This window comes from Amblyomma americanum, chromosome 7 (genome assembly GCF_052857255.1).
Source record: "Amblyomma americanum isolate KBUSLIRL-KWMA chromosome 7, ASM5285725v1, whole genome shotgun sequence".
Classification (NCBI taxonomy): Eukaryota; Metazoa; Arthropoda; class Arachnida; order Ixodida; family Ixodidae; genus Amblyomma; species Amblyomma americanum.
Genome location: NC_135503.1, coordinates 96,722,937 through 96,747,736, shown reverse-complemented (window position 1 = coordinate 96,747,736; position 24,800 = coordinate 96,722,937). Strand labels below are relative to the sequence as shown.

The window sequence follows — 24,800 nt, the reverse complement described above, 5'->3', positions numbered from 1 at the left end:
TTCTGCGCTCTGAGACAGGTGTCTCTGGTTTCATTCGTGTCCCCTTCATTTTTTAGAAAAAGCCACTGCGGAATGGAGACAATAATAGTTCTGTTAGAGTGACAGTATCTGGGCATCATTGAGGGTGATTATCACCTGAGGGAGGTTCGACTCTAGGGGTTTATCACTAAAGACCAAAAATTTCGGTTTACTCGGGGAATAGGTTAAGCCTATGCTCCTTGCATGAGAATGGACGACATCTGTAGTGGTTTGAAGTGTCTCCTCAATTTTCCCATAATTTCCTCTGGCAGTCCAGAGGGCAATATCAACCGCGTACCGAGATGTTCTGGTGGGAAATTTCTCTGAGCTTATCGTCCAGAGCAATGAGGGTCTCGTTGAAAAAGAACGACGACAGGACCGCGCCTTGTGGCCATGCTCAGAGGAAGTCAGATCCAACCGTCCATGCGGCGTACGGCTAATCAGGCTCAGCAGTCATCTTTTGGACTACCTCTTTCGGGATCTCTCTTTAGGAAGTTGACGCATAGGAAATGGAGATATGGCCTGTCGCCTCTTTTCGCGTGTGCAACTAGTTATGTGCGTCGCCAGAGGTTCTCAGAATAAAGTTTAACAGTATACCAGATCTAAAGCTATAAGGAAGCGTTACGTTTACCGAGTAGCCAAAACTGTGTTCCTAAAATTAGCTCGAGAATCCTAAGTGCGTATCCTGCTGAAAGTGGATTGTGAGGCCGTATGTAAAGCGTAAAAACGCCTTGACCACAGAAACAAGTTAAGAACAGACGACAAACTTAGCGCGCAAAACGTGTGCAAGACTTAATTCGACATCAGCTAGCTTAGTCCCATACTCTACTGGTTTGCAACACGTCCGTTATAATGTTATGACTGTGCCACGACTAAATAATGGAAGAAGCTTTCTCCCGCGCCGTCAAATGTAACGTTACGTATAGCTTTAATGAAAAGTATGTCATTACTAAAAAAGTGTAGAGATAAGTAGGGGCCACGAACGATGCAGTGAGACACTGCAATCCCCAACCATCAAACAGATCAAGCAAGCCTTGTTTGAGCCATCCGTTGCCGAGGCGACTCTTAACGAGGCTTGGAGGCTGGCTGTCGTTGGAACTCTCAGACGTTCCAGGCCAAACAACCGTTCACTCCGACCTCCAGTGCATAGACAGCCCGGGGTGCATATTTGCCAGTCGCCCGTGAAGTGTGACACAATTTGTTCCAAAAGGGATCCGTACGCGGTGTCCAGGCCTGCAGGATACACACGACGGCCATCACGGCAACGATGAAGGACAGGTCGCTGAAAAAGGCGACGGAAGTACGCACAGCTTCGGTGCTCATGCAAAGATCGGACGGCTTGGACATGGCAACCTGCGCAAAAGTGGCAGGTCGTGACAGTGTTAATTGCACCATTGGATGAGAATGCACGTCACTTCGTGAAGTGAATTAAACTCCACGCTCCATTCCCGGCACAAAACGCAATGAAACCACACCTATGGGCCAATACTGCTGTGCGCACTTGTAGCACCGCCATGTTCTAAGGGCTACAATTGATAGATGCTGTTAGTTGAGCTGTACTCGAGGAACCCAGAAAAAAATACGTGTATGTACAGTCTTTCCGAAAAGCAATGGGATTTGGTTTTTAGCTATGAAGGGGAGTACTTATGACATCTCTTAAGCTTTACATCCGTGTAAGGTAAGAAGAACCCTTGTAGTCACGCTTCATCACTTTTATTGTACAGGGTCGCAGGGGCTCCATTATGTGTACTCTGGCGAAGCAAACCCCATTGCCTAGGTACTTCTGGCAAAGGCGGTGCATCTTGAAGTGGTCTGTACACCTAAACACAATATTAAAATGGCAATATGTCGTTCGTTATTAAACAAACGCTTTGTTTCGAGGAGCGCATTCACAAGCATATGTTGCTTGCAATACCACAAGGATATAGTGCCCAACCATGCAGCCGCTGTTTTACGGTCCGAGCTCATGTTGGTCATGCTATTCATATCATCAGAAACGCCCAAGTGTATGCGGAAGTGAGGATTTACGCTGTCGTTAGCAGTGGTTTCCTAAACCTATAACTTAATTTCTAATCGCCTATATAATTTAGCTATTGTGGCATTGAATTTCTGTATTTTCACCCTCTCGCCATTAATTAATGCATGTTGTTTTGCAACCTTGTTACCGTATACGTCCAAATGATCGCCGGCCTGTAAACTACATCACGCGCTTTGCCAATGTTGTGTTTGTGGTGGCTCAAACGCCAGGTGGATTAGCCTTACGTTGGTGGTGTCGGCAGTTAAATTCACTGTAACTTATTTTTTCCAAACTTATACATATATATTCACAATCGTTGGCGGTTACCCTTCCAAAAGCTGTTGACTTGGCCCAGGCACCCGATCCAGAGGAGCAGTGTGACGTTAACAGAGGAAACACTATAACAAAAGAAGCTCATAAATATAGATACCACCTCTAAAGAACAATAAACGGTGAGCAATGTACACAATAAAGACGCACAAAGATAGATACAAAAATAGCACCAGTAACAAACGGTGGGCGATGTATGGAATACACAAGAGAAACAAAGACGCGCATAAATAACACACTTATTGGGAATACAGATAAACGCACCACTTGTTTGATATTCTATCGTTTGTGTCTCACAGTTTCCAAACGATGCACGCTGCCACTGCGCTATACTCGAGGACTTCGGCAATTACCCATATCACATCATGCCGTTCATTCATTATGAGGCGAAATCGCAATGCCTATCATTCAAAGGAGAAATAACGACTTTACTATGCGTGCCGAGAGAAATCACTCTCTCTGTACACTACCCACCAGGCTTAATGCACTTCCAGCACCTTCTACGAATCGTTGTGTTTATGGTTTCTTGACAGCGGCGAAAATAGACCGGCTCCCGTGCAAAACGGTTCACTCCGAAACGCCCTTAAAAGTGAGAAAACGTCTTGCAGGCAGATACGCGGTGATGCGACGACGCCAGCATCTCCTACCTGCCTCTCCGAGCGAGAGATGAAAACCAGTGAACATATCTTTCTCGCTAGTGAAGGCGCAAGCGTTTACCAGTAATTTATGCATGTTTGCGTTGTTTTCTGCTGTCAAGAAACTGCACGATACTACATCCGAAATGAACTCGGCAGCGTACTCTGTCGTAGAAGTGCATCACTATTTGCATGCACTTCTCGTACTGAAGTATGAACGGCGAAGTGCACTGGCAGTAATATGATGGTTATTTATTTTTATTATTTATCTTTTACCCACAGCGCCATTTGGCATTACATTGGGGGGGTTGATACAGTAACACAGCACATGAATGCAGGTAAATACAAAAAAAGAAAAACAGTATCTGAAGCATTCGCAAAGTAAGCAAAGAATAACAACATTGACGCAATGTGCATCTATGTACAGAATTTGGGGTACAAGAAAGTCAACTGTGTTGTTCACCCAATAAACGTGTATTTTAGGAGAAAGCACCAACGCAGTAGACATGCAGTCGACATGCAATTTCATACGTGTATTTCACGCAGGTATAATGCGCATTGACAGGAAGACACAGCTACACACAGTGGAACGCACGAAACGAGGAAGCAGCGCACAGATAACGACTCACCGTCTAGCTAAGAAATGACGTGACACTGTTCAAAGCAGAATAAAAGGATTCATTTGATGAGATGGAAGTAACAACGGCCGGCAAACGGTTCCATTGACGAATGGTCATTGGAAAAAAAGAGTCGCTGTATGCTGCCGTCCTGCACTTGTATTCACGTACTTTTTGATCATGGTCAAGGCGTGCGGATACGTAATGTGGTTTGAAGATGTATGTTTCGCGTGGAATGCCAATGTGGGAGTAGTATATGTTATGGAAGAGTTTGAGCCTCAGCTTAGTTCTCCGCTGTTCTAGAGATTCCCAAACGAGGACTTTTTTGCTATTGTTGCACTGAAGTTGCGTTTACATGACTTACCAAGTACGTATCGAGCCGCCAAGGACTGAACTTTCTCAAGTTTTTCTTTGTCACCTATGGTAGGAGGATCCCACACCGTGCTAGCATACTCCAACACTGACCGCACATAAGTTTTGGAAAGGAGTTCTTCGGTAGCTTGGGGGAAGGAACGAGTGTTTCGGCGGAGAAATCCTAAGGATTTGCAGGCCTTTGCAACTATATAACCAACGTGCCGATGCCAGCAGAACGATGACGTGAAATAGACACCTAAATACTTAAATTCATCAACTATTTTCAGATTTGCATTATTTATAGTATATGTGGGTACGAGCTTTGTGCGTTTCCTCGAAAACGCCATGCACACTGTTTTGTCCAAGTTGAGATTCATTTTCCATTTTCCGCACCACTTATGAACAGTGTCAAGGTCGTTTTGAAGGACATCACGGTCAGCATTACATGTTATAATTTTATACAGGACACAATCGTCTGCAAACATCCTCATGTGTGATGCTATATTTTCAGTGATATCATTTATGTACAGTAAGAAAAGAAGAGGTCCCAAGACGGAACCCTGAGGGACGCCTGATGTTACATCAACAACATCAGATTCAGCTCCATGCACCATTACAAATTGACGTCTCGCGTGTAGATATTCACTTACCCAGGCAATTATGCGACAGTCAATATTATAAGAGTACAATTTCTGTATAAGCAAATCATGTGGGACGGTGTCAAAAGCTTTACGAAAGTCTAAAAAGATACAGTCGACAGTGGTGCTGGCATCTAAGGCTTTGGCAATGCCATGGGTGAATTCGGTCAGCTGCGTGACGCACGACAATCCTTTTCTAAAACCGTGCTGGTAGGCGTTTAACAAGCCATGGGTTTCAAGATGTTTTGTAATACTTGAATACAGAATATGTTCGATAAGTTTGCAGGGAACTGAGGTAAGTGAAATAGAACGGTAGTTTGACACTTTATTTCGAGGGCCGGATTTGTATATCGGAACTACTGAAGCGACTTTCCAATCGTCCGGAAGGGAACTATCTGCCAGTGATTTTTCAAATATTATTTTCAAGAATGGGACTATTGAATTTGAGCACCCCCGAAGAAGCGCATTTGGTAAACCATCCGGGCCGGGAGCCTTAGCAGTGCTCGACCTGTCCAGTACCATCATGATGCCATTCAAGCTAAAGAAAGGATTTTCTGAGGATGAGGCTGTAATCGTGACGGGCGAGGCTGAACCGCTGGTGGTTTTCGCTTTCTTTGAAAACACTGAGGCAACATATTCATTGAAACACTCAGCTTTATCTGCAGCATCACTGACTTCTGTTCCAGCTTCCAGAAGAGGTAGAATAGATAAGTTATCCTTTTTGTTTCTTTTTATATATTTGCAATGTTCTTTAGGATTTTGGCTGATTTTAATATGAAATGAATCAAAGTACGTTTTCTTCGCCTGTTTCAGTGCAGATTTTACCTCATTTGTTAGTAATTTAAGCTTATAGAATCCATTAGTAGATTGATTCTGTCTTACTGCTCTATAAGCTCTCTGCTTTCGTTTTAACACCCTTTTTAATGACACATTGAACCATGGTTTGCTTCTCTTTCTTTTTGGAGTTAATATCCAGGAAGGAACAAAGCGGTTACGGAGCTCGAAAACTTTTCTTTTAAAGCGTGACCAGAGCTCTGCAACGTCGTTAGCTTCAGCGATAGTTTCAAACACAACATAAGTACTATCTAGTGCTAGATTAATTTCCGTTATGTTGGCCCTTTCATAATTGTAGACACGACGACTTTTAGAATATTCCTTCACGATTTCTAAATTTAATTCACATATGACAGCCTCATGATCGCTAATTCCCGGCACTACTATTGTTGACTCAACTAGTTCAGGTTCGTTTGTGAATAATAGGTCTAAGATATGCTCCCCTCGAGTTGGTTTGAGAACATTTTGGTTTAAGGAAAATAGGTTCATTAAATTTACCAGAGCCTCATTGAGCCCCCCGGTTGCTGGAATGCTAGCTTGCTGGTGCCAGTTGACGTTAGGCAAGTTGAAGTCACCGCCAATAACTAAAAAATGAGTTGTAATTAATTCAGTCAAAGAAGTCAGTGTTATAAGGGGATGAAATGCACTTCCGGGTGGCCGGTAAAATGAACAGATAGATAAGGTTTTACCATTATGGAGCCTCAAATGACACCATATTGCTTCACACGATCCGCAATCGGTGTTTATCTGGGATGACAGAATTTTTTTGTCGACCAGGATGAACACACCCCCTCCATGGCTATTGCGATCTTTCCGGTAGCATGCATACGATTCTGGAAATACCTCACCATCGCCGATATCGCTCGCCAACCATGATTCAGTTCCAATAACTACCGATGGCTTGACAGTATGGAGAAGGCTACTGAATTCATCAATCTTATTTTTGACGCTACGACAATTCACCACCAGACACGAAAGCCTCGCGAGTGTACCGTCATGTGGTCATTCAAAGGGTGCAACTTCGTTAGTGGCGTCATCGTAGATGTATTTGGTGTCATTGATAAGCAGCATGTCTAGCTTGAGTTTGACCTTATCAGTGCTGTCTGCTCTGCCTTTTGCGAATTCCCAAAGATGCCGTCTTTTGCTTTTTAATGTCTCCGAATAATCCTCTGACACGCTCATTCCTGTGCCTTTGAAGCTTTTTGCGTTTTGCATAACCTTCTCTTTTTCCTTAAACGAAGAAAAATGAGCTATAATCGGCCGTTTTTTCCCCTGCTTGAATTTTCCAATCCTGTGAACCCTTTCCACTGTTGAGAGCGAAAAACCGAGATTTGTTTCGCACACTTTCTTCAAAGCGTCTTCTGAATCGGACCAAGTTTCGTGCGGGTTCTTATCTTCTATGCCGCAAAAAACTAGGTTGTTACGGTTTTCAAGCTCGTCAACTTTCGATAACAAGAATTTCAAGGTTTTTTGGTTGGCTTCACTGGACGTTTTACATGCTTGCATTTCCGTTTCAACTTTGGCAATCGAAGCAACCCGTGATTCCAAAGAATTAATCCTGTCGGTTAGAGCTTGTAACACTGAGCTTTGTTCTATCTGATTGGTCTCGATAATTTCAAGTTTTGTTTTAATTTCATTTTGGCCATCTATAATCATCTGTAACGTAACTTCTGAGTTTGGCCCTGGATTTAGCTCAACATCTCCTGAGCAAGAAAAAATAAAAAGAGAAACGCCGCAACAATACGAATCTAAATCGTGCACGGCGCATAGGATTTGAGTGAGATATAATACACTTGTAGAGGGCTTGGGGTGGAACCGGCAGTAAAAACACTGTGAACTGCGAGCAGTACGGTACTTCACTAACCTGCACAAGCAGCAAAAAATGCGTGAGTGGCACTTCCATCGTCGCGCCGGTTCCACGCCCCGGTAAAGCACTGGGGATGTCCTCTTTTTGTAGGCGGTTTTCTTCGTCGTGGTCCCAATGTTCGTAGGTCGGAAGACTGCACTGGTCAAAATCAGCTGCCGCGCACGTCGTGCGCTCAGTGTCATTGCCTTGGGACGCTTTACTGTAGACTGTCGATGCCGTGCACATTTCGTTCATGCTAAGCTGGGTGGTATGCTGTTTCGTAGCCACATCGGTGATAACCTGCACAAGCAGCAAAAAATGCGTGAGTGGCACTTCCATCGTCGCGCCGGTTCCACACCCCATAATAAACGTTTTAATAAACGTTTGTTATGTTTATTATTTTATAAACGTTTATTAAAAAGTCATAATAAACGTTTTAATTGAAAGGCGCATTTAGCAGCATGGCCTGCTTGTACTATAGTACAGCCAAGAGGGTATCTATGTCCTTGTTTATGCCATGGTCCTCGCGCCGCTCTCACCTAGAATAAAAATATATACCCTACGAGGTGTCACTTGCTTTTTGTGATGCGGAATGTATGCATCCGGCTAACAGCTGCTATTGTTTTTGCAACCTGTGATAACAGCGTAAATGACTTCACATGAGAATGTGTAAGACAAAGGGTATTTCAAAAGACGAATTAAGGAAATGTCTAACATTTTCTTGGGCAAGACTGCATCTTCGGTGGGCTGACTATTGAAAGATAGCGGGTTCGCTAGACACGATCAGAAAGTAATTTAAGACCACTTCATGTATGCCACTCAGATCAGGAAAACCACGTGACGAATGTTGCAAAATGGTAATAAAGAAGACTGCCTAGCTAACAAAACTTTCACATTATTTGGTTTTTTGCCGAGATAACTTTCCTACCTAAATAACGCTAAGGGACTCATTCACAGATGATTCAGCTTTATACGCCCTCAAAGTAATGCAGTGGGGCCTTAAAAATGTCTTATATGTATAGAGGACGAAGTTTATGAAGCGAAAAATCCCAGAAGCGAAATGTGTTAAATGGGCGCTGTTGGAGCATTTGTGGCCTTTAAATTATTGCATACGCCCATGACGCACGGTCATAGTCTGTGAAGCGCTGTAATGGCGGCCATGCGCCTCTGTTAGCTTTCTGAGCCATTAGTGAAGGGCTCAACAAGATCGAGCTCAGCTGTAGCTGGCTGGCGGCGTACGAGTGGAAACGGAATTAAATCGTAGCGCAGTAAACATTAGAAGTTAAAGGGCGCATTTCTGCGACGTCCACTCCAGGGCGTAGAAAAGACAGCGCCTCACCTTCGTCACCGGGCCCAAGGTCTGCAGCCGTAGCGGCCTTCCGCTGCTGCCCTTGATTCGCAGGGGCACTACTGCGTGTTGTTTCGTTCTCTGCCTCGATGTCAACGTAGACGGAGTGCACTGGGGTGATGTAGCGCGATGCTCCACCGCTTTCTCTCCTTCAGTACTCTGGCGGCCGAAGCTGTGCTTCCAGAGTAGCAGAGACATCGAGCCCGCATTTGAACGCCTCGTTGCCATTGCAGGGTCGGCCAGGACCCTGCATGGCTGCGGGAGCGCGTGGTTTGCTGCAGACATGCAGTCTTCCGAAGCGTGTCTCCTTCGGATCCGGTTCCACGGTTTTGTGATTCGGAAAGGTCCCCTAGACTCTGCTGACGGCATCCGCTGCTCCTTCTTCGTCTTCTTGAGCTTAGCCTCGAGGGCACTCGCGCACCCGCAGAGAAAGCACTTGTTGTTGTTGTTGTTGTTGTTGTTGTTGTTGTCCACATACTATGGCACATGCCCACATAGGGGAATTGGCCAAGAATTGGGGGGCACAGAGAGTTTTTGAGGTAAATAATGCCTGGGCGAAATTAAAATGAACGGTAAGAACGGAAGACGTAAACAAAAAGAAACAACGAAATGAAAGCACTTTGCCTGCTTTGGAAGATTGGTGAGCGCCGAAGAAGTTTGAGACAGGTGCGCGTGTAATTTTCTTTAGGTATACCAGGAGCTATTATCTGAAGCGCCAGTTGTTACCTGCGGAAGATTAGCCTGTGATTTTCGTTGGATATGTAGGCACAAGGAAACCGAATAACAAAAAGGCAGGTTGGCGAAACTCCCCTCCTAAGTCGCAGGCACGTAACGGCCGCCGGACATAAAGAGGAGGAAACAGAGAACCCAGAGAAACGTGAAGAAAGACGAGGATGGTATACGAGGAGTTAAGAACCAAAACATGGGCGTACGTGCCATGTCACGAAGCCAATAACAACAACAACAACAACAACAACAACAACGGGAATTAGACTCTCTGGTTCTCTAGCCGACAACAGTTACTTAAATACATGGTAGGAGATGCGCAATCAGCGATTACCTTTCAACTGGGCTAAGACATTAAAAGATAAAGAATTGAAAGCACCTTGGGTTAGCACAAACTAAGCCTAATTTTCGGTAGTGGGTGGAGTGAAACACATGAGTCTTGATCTAACTGCACTAAGAGCGATTGAAATCAGGCGCTCGCGTCTACAGTGGAATGCTATGGCATAACGTTTCCTTGCTTGGCACATGCCCTGCGATCTCTAAGAAATATGAGAGAATCCACGCCGAAGTAAGGGGAGAGAGAGAGGCAGCGGAAAGCAAAGAGCAGATATGTTAACCAGACGCTATGTTTGGTCTCCTGTTCTACACACGATGAGGATATGGAGGGGTGTAAGGTGGGAAGAGAAAAGTCGGCAGAGACGCTTAAGGGGGCGTTCAAACTTGTCCGAAAATTAGCTGGTGGTTAAGCCCTGGTTTAACCGGCTGGAAGCAAAAGCACCAAGTCTATGCTGGCTTCACACTGGGTTCTTTTCTTCGGTTGTGCAGAATGTATTTCCAGGTCAAACCTTTCTTCAACTACTGGTATGAACGTCGTGTCGCGTTTGGGATCTTTGTCGTAGTCACCCACAGCGACCACGAGTTCTTTCTCTTGACAGCTTCTTCGCTTCATTTCTTCGGTTATTCGTAGCTGTTCAGCGAGCGAGCACAGCTGATGCTCCTCTTCATCCTCCATTGCAAACGGCGTCTGCCCGCAGGCAGAATGTGGTCGAGCATATATGCCGCTCTCCCCTAGCGGCAGTCGCTTCAACACCGCGACGTCATGAATCATGCCACCTCAGTTATGACGTCATCCACTTGACGTCATTGTCATTAATGGATAACCTTGACCCTGGTCACGGGCAACTTGGTGGCCTACGTGACTGTGCCCCAAAGTCACATGGCGACCGCCAGGCTTCACACAGAAGTTTGACCTCTAAAGCTCCTCAATGTGAAACTCTGTGCTAGACTGACGGCTCGAGCTGTCTGGCGTAGTGAAGCTTTTCGCTTGAAAAATCCGGCGAGTGAAGCGGATTCGGCCGCTTTTGACGCCGACCAGGGCGGAAAGCAGCGCGGCGAGACCGATCGGTCCAGGACCGATTTTAGCTGCCGGAAAAATTCCGCGGCGACAAACACGGCGGCGCCCTTCGAAGCAGGACTCGTCGCCTCGGAATGAATTTGTCGTTGTTGCTGCCTTTTCCAGCGTGTTCACTGGCCATAAATGGGACACCGGCCCTTCGCTTCGTCTCACCTCACCTATAAGTAAAAGTATAAGCGACAAATTGGCTTCATTTTTTTTTATTTAGAGTGACGCGCAAGTGACACCCCCGAGCGCGCGCGCGCGCGCGGAGAGATGGGTTTGCGCTAAGAGGTCAGTGATAGGGAAGGCCACGGTCTCACTCTCCTCACTTGCAAGGAAGCGTGATTATAAAGAGGGCGTAAAAACGGTACAAGAAAGAGCCGACACACACATTGTTTTTTGGCGTTATTTTTCATCACGTTTTCGTGTTTCCGAATAGCGTAACTATAGGCAACTACACACTTTCAAAAGGGTGCCGGATTGTAGTTGGAGCACTGTCGCCGGACAGGTATTCGTTGAGCGCGTATGGCAGGGAATAAATAAGCAAAAGATCGGAGGAGGTGATTCGTAGCGGCGTTATATGGAATTAGTCGCAGGTTGGAAAGTCTTTGCCTCTGTCTCCAGGACTCTGGTCATATTCTAAAGAAGCAAAACGGAGTATACCACTGCAAGACCACAAAGATGCATCTGAGGTTTGCAACAGCAGGTTACGACGTGCCGGATCTCTGAATGGGTTGCTGAGTAAATTAGAGACTTGGCTTAGTTGTGGTCATCAGAACGGCTGCACACCGACTTGTCACCACTCCCATCCTTTTCTCTGCATACCCAACAACTCTGGACAAAAGCATTTTGGAGCAGGAAACCTTTTATGAACAAATTTGTATCATATAATGTAAGATTTCACTATAACAATCAGTATATTAACAGAACACATTACTTTCTATCTTACTTCACTCTCCGCATTTCTAAAAATGTCGCGTTAAATCATTAACCGGGGTTCGACGTCACTGGAATGCCAAGAGCATCCCTACCTTGAGGGTTATCGCCCTAGTGAAGTTTGGCATCTTGCTTGAGGAAGTTCACGGCTTGTTATAAATAAGTTGGATTCTAATTATGGTCACCGATACTACTGGCATATATGAGCCTCCAGTGCTGGTTGTTCTGCCTGCAGATTGATCGAAATCCTCAATAACGGAGCCGCCGCGGTGGCTCAGTGGTGACGGTGCTCGGCTGCTGACCCGAAAGACGCGGGTTCGATCCTGGTCGCGGCGGTCGCATTTCTATGAAGGCTAAATGCTAGAGGCACGTGTGCTGTGCGATGTCAGTGCATGTTAAAGAACACCAGGTGGTCGAAATTATCTGGAGCCCTTCACTACGGCATCCCTCATTGCCTGTGTCGCTTTGAAACATTGAAAGCTTTATTTCTCGACAAAGTGAGGGGATATTTGAACTAAAGGCCCAGAGAGCCTCACAAAGGTCCCAGCTCCTTTCTATACACAGTTACAGTAGTGTTGATGGTGCATTCAAATGCATACACAAATTAAACCCCAGAAACCAAACCAAGCCTTACTCACGCAGCTTTTGACTGAGCCGCATTCCACTTTACGCTCCACGGCAACTTCGGCTGTGCTGTTATATATCGGAGAAATTTAAAGTATCCTTTTTGTGTTTGCCTCCGCTTAGACTTAGTCCTGTTCGTCAGGCTAAACCACGCCTCCTTTGCCGGTGATTTCTGTGGTGACCGCTTAGATGCATAGAATAAGCGGCCCGTCATTGTTAGAATCTTTTTACAGCGGCATGTGTTAGTGTTTCTGCTAGCCATATCGTGATGTCATCGTTGTCTTCCGCAGAAAGGAGAACGCAACGGACGGCGCGCTTGAGGAGAGAAAGCCAGCGGTGAGGAGAGAGCAAGCCGCTGCCCATTGGTCGGCGCCAGGCGCTTCCGGGAGTGAAGGGGGGGGGGGGGGGGGGCATCTTGGTTTTCTTCGCCACTGCTCCAAAAGCAGAAGGAAACGTTCAAGACAGTCGGAAGCCTAAAGGAGAATGAAGGCGTTTCGCAAGCAATTCGCGATGGATGGATGGATGGATGGATGGATGGATGGATGGATGGATGGATGGATGGATGGATGGATGGATGGATGGATGGATAGATGGATGGATGGATGGATGGATGGATGGATGGATGGATGGATGGATGGATGGATGGATGGATGGATGGATGGATGGATGGATGGACGGACGGACGGACGGACGGACGGACGGACGGACAGACGGACGGACGGATGGATACGGCTGAACCCTTTAAATCGGACGGTGGCTCAAGCCACCTAGCCATGACTTATGGAATTTTACTCTTGTCTTGATTTTAGCCACCAATCAGATAACCTTCGCTTGGTTATTTCTACCCGCTTAAAGTCTACTTTCCCTTCACTGTCCTTAAACACCAAAGCCTTGGATAAATCAGCCTCGCTGCTTTCCACTCTAGGGTGAAGCCCTTTACAGAAAAGTATCAATGTTCAGCCGTTTCCTCCTCCTCTCCACACGCAATGCACAAAGTGTCTATCTCGTGGTACCTGACTCTATACGTCTTAGTCCACAAAACTCCAGTCCTGGCCTCAAACAATGAAGAGCTTCCTATACAATTATCATAGATATTTTATTTGCCAATTTCCTGCTTAAAAATCCTGTATGTTCCCAGTGCTGATTTTGGTCAGCATCCCTGCTTTCCACAGAGCTCTCTCTGTTTCTTTAACCTTTTTCTTAACAGATAATTGCTGATTTGCCCCCCTACTGCTGTCTAGATATCTGCTTGTCAATTTTCTAGTTCGCTTTCTCCATTTTGTATCAACATTCCTTATTTACAGGTATCTGAAAACTTTCCTAGCCCACTGCTTTTCCCCCATTTTTCTCAGTCGCTCCACAAATGCTATCTTACTACTAGCTTCTCTGCTCTCGAACGACGCCCATCCCATATCACCCTGTACCCCCCGATTTGGTGTATTGCCTCGTGCTCCCAAAGCTAGCCTCCCTACGCCACGTTGTTTAATTTCTAACCTTGCTTGGACATCTGGTCCCATGCACAGACAGCATTACCGAAAGTCAGGCTAGGAACCATCACCCCTTTCCAGATCCCTCTTACCACTTCATACCTATTGTAATTCCACAGTGCCCTATTTTTCATGACTGCTGCATTGCTATTAGCTTTATTCATTACATATTTTTCATGCTCTCTCAGATACTCAGCACCGTTATTTATCCACACCCCAAGATACTTGTACTCATCCACTACTTCTAGCGTGAACTCCTATATTCTATGCTCGCCGACCTCATCATTAAATATCATGACTGCAGATTTTTCCTTACTAAACTTGAAACCTAATCTATATCCCTCTGTGCCACATATGTCTATCACCTTCTGTAAATATTCCTTGTTGTCAGCCGTTAGCACTATATCATCGGCGTGTATTAGTCCCGGTAATGACTGTCCCGGCGAATTCTCCAATGCATGTGACACATAGCGGCGCTAGCAAGAAACGGAGAATGGAGGTCCAATAGCAGACGCCCCTCGCCAGCCTAATGTTAACGCATCAGCATAACGCTCATATAGAGTCGCAAAAACCGAAAAAAGCGAACGGGAAACCATATCTGCACTGTTCCACTGCCAGCGTCAACGCATTGGCACATTTCATGAATCAACTTCGTGCTCAAACGATCGGCACCGCAGGATTGTCTGTATTGAGATTATCCTGTGACCTGAAAAAAGTCACACCGACAGTACTATTTTCGGCAGTTCTGGCGGCACGATTTCGTGTTTCCTTGTATCTAATATCTTCTGCTAAGGTTACTAAGGTGCGAAACTCCTGCTAAGCTGTTGTGCCTTTGCTATCGCAACGCAACGCCGACACGCATAAACTGCAACAGCTGGGATCAGAGCGCACTTCAAGCTCGAGCTTTTAAGTTAAAGCTATCTGAAAGCTTTCGTTTATGGAAGCAATTCGGGGTGGTGGGCGTTTTTCGCCGCATCTTTTCTCAACGGGTCAGTGGCACTGGACTCAATATTGGAGCGCGCGCGTTACTGCGAGGTGCACGATCGTTCGCGTATTCGGCGCCGCTCGCCGGACTGTAAATTTACGCTCCCGTATTTGTATTGTGTGGACTGCGAGGGAGCGACGACTGGCCATCACGGCAACCGTTACACAAGTGCCTTTATTCCGAATAAGGCCCGCGAAAGACGCGCGCCTAGGAGCGAAGCCCACACATACAGCGGGGAGACGCGCGCTGGAAGCTATGCGCTGCTCGCTCGCAAGGAAATGCCATTGGCATGAAGGAGCTCCTTCTAGATTTGATAAGCGTCGACATGAATTATCCACGTGCAGAGGAGTTTTAGCATTCATACCCAGCCGAACTTGCTGTTAAAACCTGCTAAGCACTGAATAATAAGCCACACAGGCTCAGCAGCAAGTTAGCCGAGAAGGCTGTCAGGAATTCCTTTCAGTAGATTTGCACATTGTTGTAACAAGGCATATATGCTTTAGTGTCCCATGATAGGGACATTCTGTGCATAATAATGTGCCTGCATCCAACATACTTCTCTTGATATTACTTCGTTTACTAGTCTGACTTATTTAGTATAATCCTTCCTAAGCCTTAGAAGACAACAGCCGCAAATGCGGCAATGTTCAAATTGTGCGGAATAATAAAATGGTATGATCAGGGGAAAAATAAAGATATAGGAGCCGTGCGGAATAACTCACAAGCATGTGTTACGGCTTGCCCTACAGTGGAGCTTACATCAAACGCAAAACTTGACCACACGCATAGACAAGGTTATTAATGTAGCTATTGGCTGCTGTGTACCCACATAGTCTTTGCGCTGCCACTGGAGCTGCGCTTCAGGCATTATGCCTTCACTTCGAGCCGACGTGCACATCAATATCATTTTCGAATTTTCAATTTTTACACCAGTGTTCTCCTGCCTCAACCACAGTGTCATTAAAATGAGCTTGCACAGAGAAGGAATTTTGTTGTTCTTCCATGAGTAAGCGTACCCACACAGACACATGCATGGAATATTTTTATTATAAACCACAGAAGAATGACACACAAGTTTTCACTTGAAACAGCTGTGCCAAACACATTATTACCCTCTCCTGGTTTTCAGCAGGGAGGTCACAGTGCCATCAGTATCAATGATGTCATTCCCACCAAACACCAGAGTAGTCAAAGAAACAACACTAGTGTTTACGGTAAGTGCGAAGTGGCTTTTATTGTTAAAAATGAGACCGCCGTCTTATGCCACTCACCTGTCTCAGCCATTCCAACCACTACTTCTCAGCAATCACACAGATTCACTTGCAAAACATTATCACCCTTATTAAAGCCCATTGTAGAAAATGCATACCGAAATTGTTTTGTGTATTTTTGTATGTTGTGGTCGGCGTCTGCAATGTCACGTTTTAAAATGCATACCAGTCGCCACCAGCAGTATCCACACAACACTGGTGATCATCCACGCACAGTGAAACCTCAAGTGAATGGATTGCATAGCAGCAACACAAAAAAAATTGTTCGTGTGAATCGTCGCAGGTGTCGAGATACACAGTACACAGACCAACTGGTGTGAAAGCAGTAAGCTGAATATGCAAATGAGATATAAAATATGGGCGGTAATAAAGTGATATGGACCTTCATAAAGCCGAATGAAGCCTTCTTGACAGCACAAGTCATTTTTAAGATATGAAACCAAACCAAACACCACCAGTTACAATGCGTGGTGGGCATATGAGGTTCCGGAAAATGTTTAACTGACTAGCAGGCATTCATTCTGGTGGGTGTTCACTGTATAGTACTGTACAAATTTAATTCTTAGGTGAAGTGTAACCATAGGTTACAATTTCTGTACATCGGGGCAAATTTATGTAGCATTTACCATTTTGGATGCACACTCTGCTAGGCTGCAGGATGCTGAGTGACGATTTAATACGTTTTGAACTACCTCTGTGAAAGCCTGTGTCAACTAGGAATGCCCAACGCCTTACTTCCTGTAGGAACTGCGACATGACTTGTGCCATGTACATTTCAATAATTGTCTTTCAATGCCTGAAACGCGGTAGCCTTATAATGCACACGAATACAGCAAAAGTAATCATAACTGCAAAAGGCGAAGTGGCCTCTTTTACATGGTGTTAAGGAGAGCTGCGTCGCCTGCCTGCCCGTTCAAGTCGTGCTTCATAATTTTTAAATATATTTTGTGGCTTCATTGGGCACATGGTCTCTAAACCATCTCACTTCCCCTACAGCGTTTACATGAGAAACGGACAATGTCATCAGTAGAGCACCCTATTAAGGGAAACTGGTGTGAAGCGATACCTGTCTTTCACGTCTCAAGTCCTTGGCTCTATTTCTTGCCATTTGTGTATGAAACAGATGCACTGTCATCTTTCGTGGTTCAAATGACAATGGCTAGGGTGCAGATAGGTTTGCTTCTCAGGATTTGAGTAAGGAATGAATGCAGTCGTGCCTCATGAATTTGGACACTTTGATTTAACGCGAGTCTCCATAATAACGAATCATGAATAAAAACAAAAATAGATATTTTGAAAATTTGTTTTATGATTACAGACTCCTAAGCATAGGGGCGGGCAGGAAAGTTGAAATTGTGCAATCTTAGCAGCTCAGGTGCATTAATCTGGCCGCCATTATTTTGAAAATCAAACGGTTTAGGGTGAAGCACGTTTGAAGCGCCGTGGTCAATGAGACGGATGACAGTGCCTGTCGATGTGATGAAGTATCTCCTGCTGCGACTGTTCACATCGCAAAAAATCTACACACTCGACTGACAACTGCTGAATGTGGTTTTCAGCAAAGCATACGGATAAATTTTTCACAAACAGTCATCCAATGTGGCAAATGGTAAGGTTCGTCGACCTGGCACCTTACCACTGCAAAGCATGAAGCCATGCACACACAGAAAGGCGACTACTCAGGCATTTGCACATTCGCCTGCCTTTCGCTGGTGTTCTGCACTCAAATTTTAAGGGGCGTAACATCTGGTAGAGGCACTCGGGATGTTGTTCTCATCGCTGTCCATATTAACCGGACAATAATAAAAGGGATCCCAATAAACTCCGTGCATTTTCACCCTGTCCATTGTCCAGACTGCGAGTTTCCCTATTAACGAGGCGTAAATACACTGAAAAAATTTGGTCCCCAGCAAAACTGTCCATAATTCAAGTTGTCCATATTAATGGGGTCGTATTATCGGGCAGGACTGTAAATGTGTCATGTGAATTTTGCATGAGGAGTATTTGCACAGACTACAGATGTATGCGCAATGCTTGCAGTGAGGGGACCATATCGATATCTGAGCCACTATAGAGAATGTTGCGTGTCACAGAATCTATTTGTCTTTTACCGCTCTTTGTGTGCTATATATTTCACATACATGCTTCAGGATGTCTTCCAGCCTTCTGCATGAGCTTGGCGCCCATGCACCTCGATCGAAGTTGTTGAGCATGGCTGACAGGCCTTTTCATCTGCACTGCTGGAAAAAAAAACCATCGAACAGTGAAAATTGATAGCTGTAAACGAAGGAGCACTCGAGTTTGCAGAAATTGCATAAAAATAAAATTATGGGTGAAGACAGCCTAGACAAAATATAAGTATCAGGACGTGTGACTTAAGTATCAGGACGTGTAAGCTGTGTGTTATCACGGTCAATGAAAATTCTAAGTGCATACAGATCAGACAGCTGCACAAAAGTGTTGGCAGACGAAATCAGTGAAAATATTATTTAATTTTATAATCACAATATGTGAAGTTTCAGCAAAGCAAAAAACAACAGCTGATGCCCCCGATGGCCCATAATTAAGACAATCGATTTCTGCTTCTGTAAGCTTCTCTCGGCACGTATTTTGACGTATGTGTCGTTCGAGTAGCATGTACACACCTGTTTACTGGTAGACATATCTGAGCGGAATGCCTGCGTAAGCGACAGCTCCCGAGGCCCTCGATCGGTAACGAGTTCATGGTATCCGATAGTTGTGATGGATACACAAACGAAAAAGAAAGGTTATGCAGCACGCGGACTTTTCGCGAGTATCACCTATCATGTATCAAGTGTCTCCCCCACGCACAAGATCTAAGCTTTGCCTTGCGCCATCTCCGCTTTCTCAACTTTCTCTTTAGGGTTACCATTTTTTATTTAGCGTTAGCACAGGCAAACTCACGCAATCGAGAGAGGCAGCCGACAAGATCGACCACGCGAAAATTTTTTGAAATTACTTCGGCGAAAATGCACTGTGAACGCTCTACCTATGTACAAATTAAGACCGAATCCCTATCTTGGAAAGTACGTTTATCTTTGTGCGATCGCGTTGCACATTAATAATATCCCGACTTATTTTGCTTCCCCTTCTCGACACACATAGCTGCATAATCTCAACTCAGAACATAACATACCGTCGACTCGACGTGTCCATTTCTGGCTGCTACCAAGAAGTTAGCGGTAACAAACACGACACATAAAAAGCGCGGCGACCGGAGTCACCTCCGTCGAACGTGGCGTCGAACAATGGCAAAGGCGCCAAGGTACTTACCTGTAGTAATGGATAAACACGGCACGGTGCCAACACGTTTCCTTTTTTCACAGACAGCGGCGACACAGGAACACTTCGCTTTCTCCACGGCAGATTCCGTAATGACGTTCGTCTGCTAGCGCGATTTTGCGAGTATCGGCAGCCACGCCGTCGCCCCAAGTTCGGTCTGATAATCTCTGGTGGCCTCAGAGAATGTCAAAATTAAGTGCTTAGCGTCAAAGACGCGATTAGCCCCCTACAAAACCGCGATAATTTCAGCACAAGCAAGAAACACCAATACAATCATAAGCGACGAGCTATGCGGGGACCTCCGCTCATGTCATGTTGCCAGACTTCGCAGCGCCCCCCGAAGTTGAGTTTAGTCGCGAATAGCGGGACCAGTTTAGTTGTTTCTCTGAACGTGATCATCTATGGTTCTTCAACGACCTCCCCGCAGTACCATCGGCTTTCCATAGCAGGCTTCCACATTATATACGTTTCCGGCTGCCGATCTCACCGCACTCCAGTAGTGCATCGCTGGCGCTAAATTTTCACATTAGACTATGATGACTTTAGCGTCAAGTTTTAGAGCGAAAAGCCCTACTCCTCCCACTCTGAGCCTGAAGGTCACCTGGCTCTTGGATTTGACCTCTGACGGGAGGCGCGCCGCATGTGCAAAATCGCGTGTCGCAGGTGCTTCCTCGATGTTCATCTTCGTCGCCACAGCTGCGCGCTTGGCAGACGGCCGCTCCTCCTCGCCACTTGTGGCATGTGATGTGTCACGTGATTCGCTCTTGCGCTTGGCAGTCACGTCCTCCGCTCTGGGCGCTCTCTCTTGCACTTGTGGCACGTGATGCATCACACGATTTGTTCTCGCTGAAACAATTTGCTCCCGCTGAAGTCTTGAAAAAATAAAGATCAACCAAAGCTAAACTGTGACTAACCAGGTGTAACAGAGATCTCTCCGTATATCCTGGCTCAGCTGAATTGAGCCACAGGCACTTTTTGTAGCGATAGCTACATTACGGTAGCATTTCGAGCCTTCAACGTGGCAGCGCCGCCACGCTGTCATGTGGTTGGTCACGTGGCGCTGAGCAGCTGCCGGCGGCGCGGCGCCGTGGCTGATCACGTGGTTCATCACTTGGTTGGGCACGTGACCAAGTTCCATTCGGCCAGCTGTAGCTATCGCATTACCCCAGGTTTAACCAAAGCTAAACCACCGCCAATTTTTTTTCACTATTTTTTTTTTTTGGGGGGGGGAGGCGCTTGAAGCACTTTCTCCTCAAGAAATAAACCGAATATACGCCGCGTCTTATATACCCAGGTCCAGACCGCTTGAAGTTATAAGATAGAACCTTAGCAGTAGCAAGGAAGCGCCCTGTGGGGAAAAGAACAGATCAATGTTTGCAGATCTAATAGGTCAAGTTATAGCTCCGAAACAGGCTCGTTAGTTTGGCAAACACCAAAGATTAGAAGTGCTTTATTACCGCGATAACGTTAGAGAGCTCCGAGCTCGTGTCGCAGGAGATCCGGCGGCGTCATCGCCGTCGTCTACCGTACTGAATAATCACCGCAAATTCCTAGAGAAGCAACCTAGGAGGTAAGTGAGCCATCTACGTCACATGACCTTGAGGTAATCATCACAACCCGCCCACCGTATTGGTAGAAAACTGGCCACCGTGGCGGGTGGCAGTTAAATTAATTATTGGCAACCTGGATCGCACAAGTACCACCGGTGGCAGCACCTGCCATCGCAGGTCAGTGGCGCATCGCTTAACCGCTACAGCACAGTGCCATGAGTGGTATGGAGACTCCAGGGATCTATGAATCTTAAGTAAAGGATGCCCAATTCTGCATATATCGACATTAACCGATTAGCTGTTGCGTCATATACCCTTAAGGCGGGGCTTAAATGTCCCCTGCAATGTATTTTTTTACCATTTTTGGTTAATCGTTACTCTGATTGCGATGTGAGAAGGTAGCAATATTCTCACAACATATAAATCCCTCAATACATCACTTTATCAAACAATCATGGTGTCATTACCCCAAACTCCCTGCTAATGGAGCACCAGAAACTCGCCGGGCAATAATCAAGCTGCTACACGATTGGGCCGCATTGGCTCTTGACCTCGCACAGTTCCACAGAGGTTTCTCTTTCATAGCAATCTGTTTTGCAGACTTTTTGAAGCGAAAAGCTTTACTACGCTAGGTAAAGCAGTTTTCGGGTAGGCAGCACAACGACCTTGAACCAAAGGGGCTTTACCTTGAACGACCTTCAGCCCAACAAAGGATAGCAGCGTATGACCATATGTGGTACAGTTATGTTGTCGAACCCTTCACCGCTGACCTTGGCCTATGACCTTTAGTTGACCTTTGACATTGCATGACCTTCGGGTTGACCTTTGACCTTAAGAACATCCGATGGGGTGATGTGAAGCCACTTGATGACATACGATGGGGGGAGTCGTAAGACCATGTGACACCACGTCATAGCCACGTGGTCATGAGGGTATTATAGAACGGCTGTCGCGAGCGTGTAGCGGAGCTGCCATGGAAGAGCCTCAGACGCTTAGCAAGCGTACTTGCTTTTCGCTAAAATTCCAGAGTTAGCTTCTTTTATTCGAGGAGGCTGGATCACTGTGCACTCTAAATTAAATGGAGATAGTCGCTCTGCAACCGGTGTAATTTGCCTCACCTTTTTGTGAGGGTGCTGTAAGACTCTAGATGGCTTCACGATATTTTAATAAGGACGTAGCCGTTGTCTGCGCTGTTGTAGGGGTGCTGGTGGTCTGAATAAGTTGCAAGGCTGTCGGGATACGTGCAGCACTCAGGCCAGGGAATCGGGGACTCTCACATGGGGATGGCAAATGCAGTGGTGTCCGCACAGCTCCCCTGCCGCTTTTCCCACATACTACAGCTAAACACAGAAAAGATTCCACATTTGTACAGCCATACATATTGAGCGAAAAAAGAACATCTTTCGGAAAAAAGCGAATTTGTTTTCAGTCTCGCAACGCATTCGACGTAAGCACGCAAAAAGAGCAACGTTTCTGTTGCACGGACACCCATTGTTTAGATTGCACAGAATTGAATAGAAACCATATTCTTAATATAGCTGTCATTACAGCAGTTCTAGCTCATCGATCATATAAAGCTGCTGATAAAATAATTTCAAAAATTTTTCATGTTGTCAGCATTTTCGTTTTCTTCCATTCCTTTTTTATCTAAATGCTCAGAAAGCAGCATGCTCGGAAAGGCTTTGCAAAAATCTGCATGTGCTGTACGTTTACGTGCTTTCATTTGCTTTTGAAATGCCGTACTTTTTTCTACCTTTCGTGGGGATACGTTTCTGTTCTTTATTCATACCACGATGGTCGTACACTGACCTCTCATGAAAGACCCCATATCTGGGGCCTCCGTGGTTTGGAAAATAAAGCTCTAATCCGCTTCAGAGCATGAAACTGTCATTATTTTGTTTCTTTCTAAATTAGAAGAGCGTTTTCAGTTCTTCAATAGACGTGGTGTTCCTCATATGCATCCTGTAAACATAACTTCAGGGCTATAGTCGCCATTACTGCACCGCTTTATCGCACCGGGGCACTTGGGGTCACGGGCGCTCAGGCGTGATGGTTTTTGGCAGGGATAGCGCTTCTTTGCGGCGGCTGCACAAACGTGGAATGAATTCTTAATTTTATCGATCTGTATCGCTTGCACTGAACATCACTGAAGAGATAAAATAACATGCTTTCCAAAATGTATGCTCCTGTCGCAGTGCAAGCAATGTAGATATTAATTGTTCAAATTTAGTGCTCCCCGGTCAGTGTACAGGTGAGACCCACGTCCATGACCAGGAGACAGGGAGCCCGAAGGTGCGCGTGCTGCCCCCCCCCCCCCCCCCCCCCCCTTTCGCACAGGACAAAATTCCTGCGTCGTGCTTGAGCAGAATGTAGAGGTTTTTCATTTCAAAATCACCTACAATATAGACTGGCAGACCGAGTGCGATCTTCGCCACGACTTCTCATCTCCTTGTTCTCCGAACGACCGAGTGCTCTCTTCATTTTCAGGGGTGAATATGTTGTGTTTTATCCCTAAAAATAAAACAAAGCTTGCCTTCTAATACTCGCGTGTGGAAGGCAATAACTGGGAGGTAGAATATAGATCGGTGATTTCTAGGTTATCTAATGAGCGCGACGGCGATAACGCCGAGTCACAACTTCGCAAATACAAAGAGTAAGGCACCGCTGCATAATGACCACCACACTGCCGATACCAAAAATGGTATAACATTTTACTTCGCGCTGCACTCACTGCTGTGCTTACTCACTGCACGCTCTTCTCACTGCTCGCGCAGTGATTGCCGCGGTTATGCAGATTTTGTTTTATGCGAAAGCGTTTCTTGCCTCATGAGTGGCCTGGGCAGGATTTGTCACCACGGGCTGTGGACAGAGCGTGTCCGCATCAACTGTCGATCATCCAGTAAGACTGTAATTATGATTTGTAATGATTAATAATGACATAATGAGAAAGTTATGTGACAGAATTGCTAAATAAATTATTAATTAAATATTGAAGCAATTAACATCGCTAACTACTTTCACAATTCTCAAAATGGTGTATTACTAGTGATTCCTCCAGAATTGAACGAATAAAAATAATAATGAAAGCAATTTATTAAAAATTTAAAACTAAAGAGCAAATTATTCAAATAACTAACGATTTTATTTTAATGGTAAGGTAATTGGTAATTAAGTATCTAATTAGTTTAATTATATAAATCTCTAATTAAACCCGAAATGCTTTCGCATTTTCGCACGTAAGAATACTTAAGTGCACCTTAAATGTTTTTTTGCGTGTTAGCGGAGATAGCGAAGAAATGAACACCGGTATACATTTAACGAGCGGATCCTCCACCGGACTCTGCGAACTGCGCATGGTGTGCGTACCACACACTTAAGCCGACATATGAACATCCCAAGCCCCGCCCACAACTTAAGTCTGTAGTGAAGCTCTGCCCACATTTAGGACCGCCGCACAGAATTCCTCTACGACAAAAAAGTAGTTCGTTGTTAAAACTTTCCTATACTCAGTTTCAAACATCATGTGCAACGCTGTCAAAGCTAGCGCTCTTGTTAGCGCCGCCTGCATCAGCGACCAAAAAGTAGTGCGTTACTTGTGGTGACTGAAACATAGTAAATACTTTGCCTATAGGCTTACCACATGACACATTTGTCATGATCTTGATTAAATGTACAGTTATTGCTGACAACACGCTGTCGCTTCCTCCTGCCAGAGACCACTCGGGCACAGAACAAGCGCGGAGTAACACGCCTCCCTTTATTTTCCCGTCCGGACTATTTCCGTGCCTTCTACAGTGTTGCACCTGATGTATGAAACGGAGTATAGTTGCCTAAAAAGAGGCTAACCAAAAGAAAAAAAATGTAAGCTCGACAATTTTTATATCT

At 45.5% G+C, this 24,800-nt stretch overlaps 1 long non-coding RNA gene across 1 annotated transcript; it reads right to left on the bottom strand.

The window, feature by feature from the left end:
• Window positions 1–1,000: 1,000 nt before the first annotated feature.
• On the bottom strand, window positions 1,001–7,374 carry LOC144097348 (uncharacterized). The gene is made up of 2 exons (XR_013306987.1): window positions 7,308–7,374; window positions 1,001–1,371 (listed from the first exon to the last, which is right to left on the bottom strand). It is a non-coding gene; the product is annotated as an uncharacterized LOC144097348 (long non-coding RNA).
• Window positions 7,375–24,800: the final 17,426 nt, after the last annotated feature.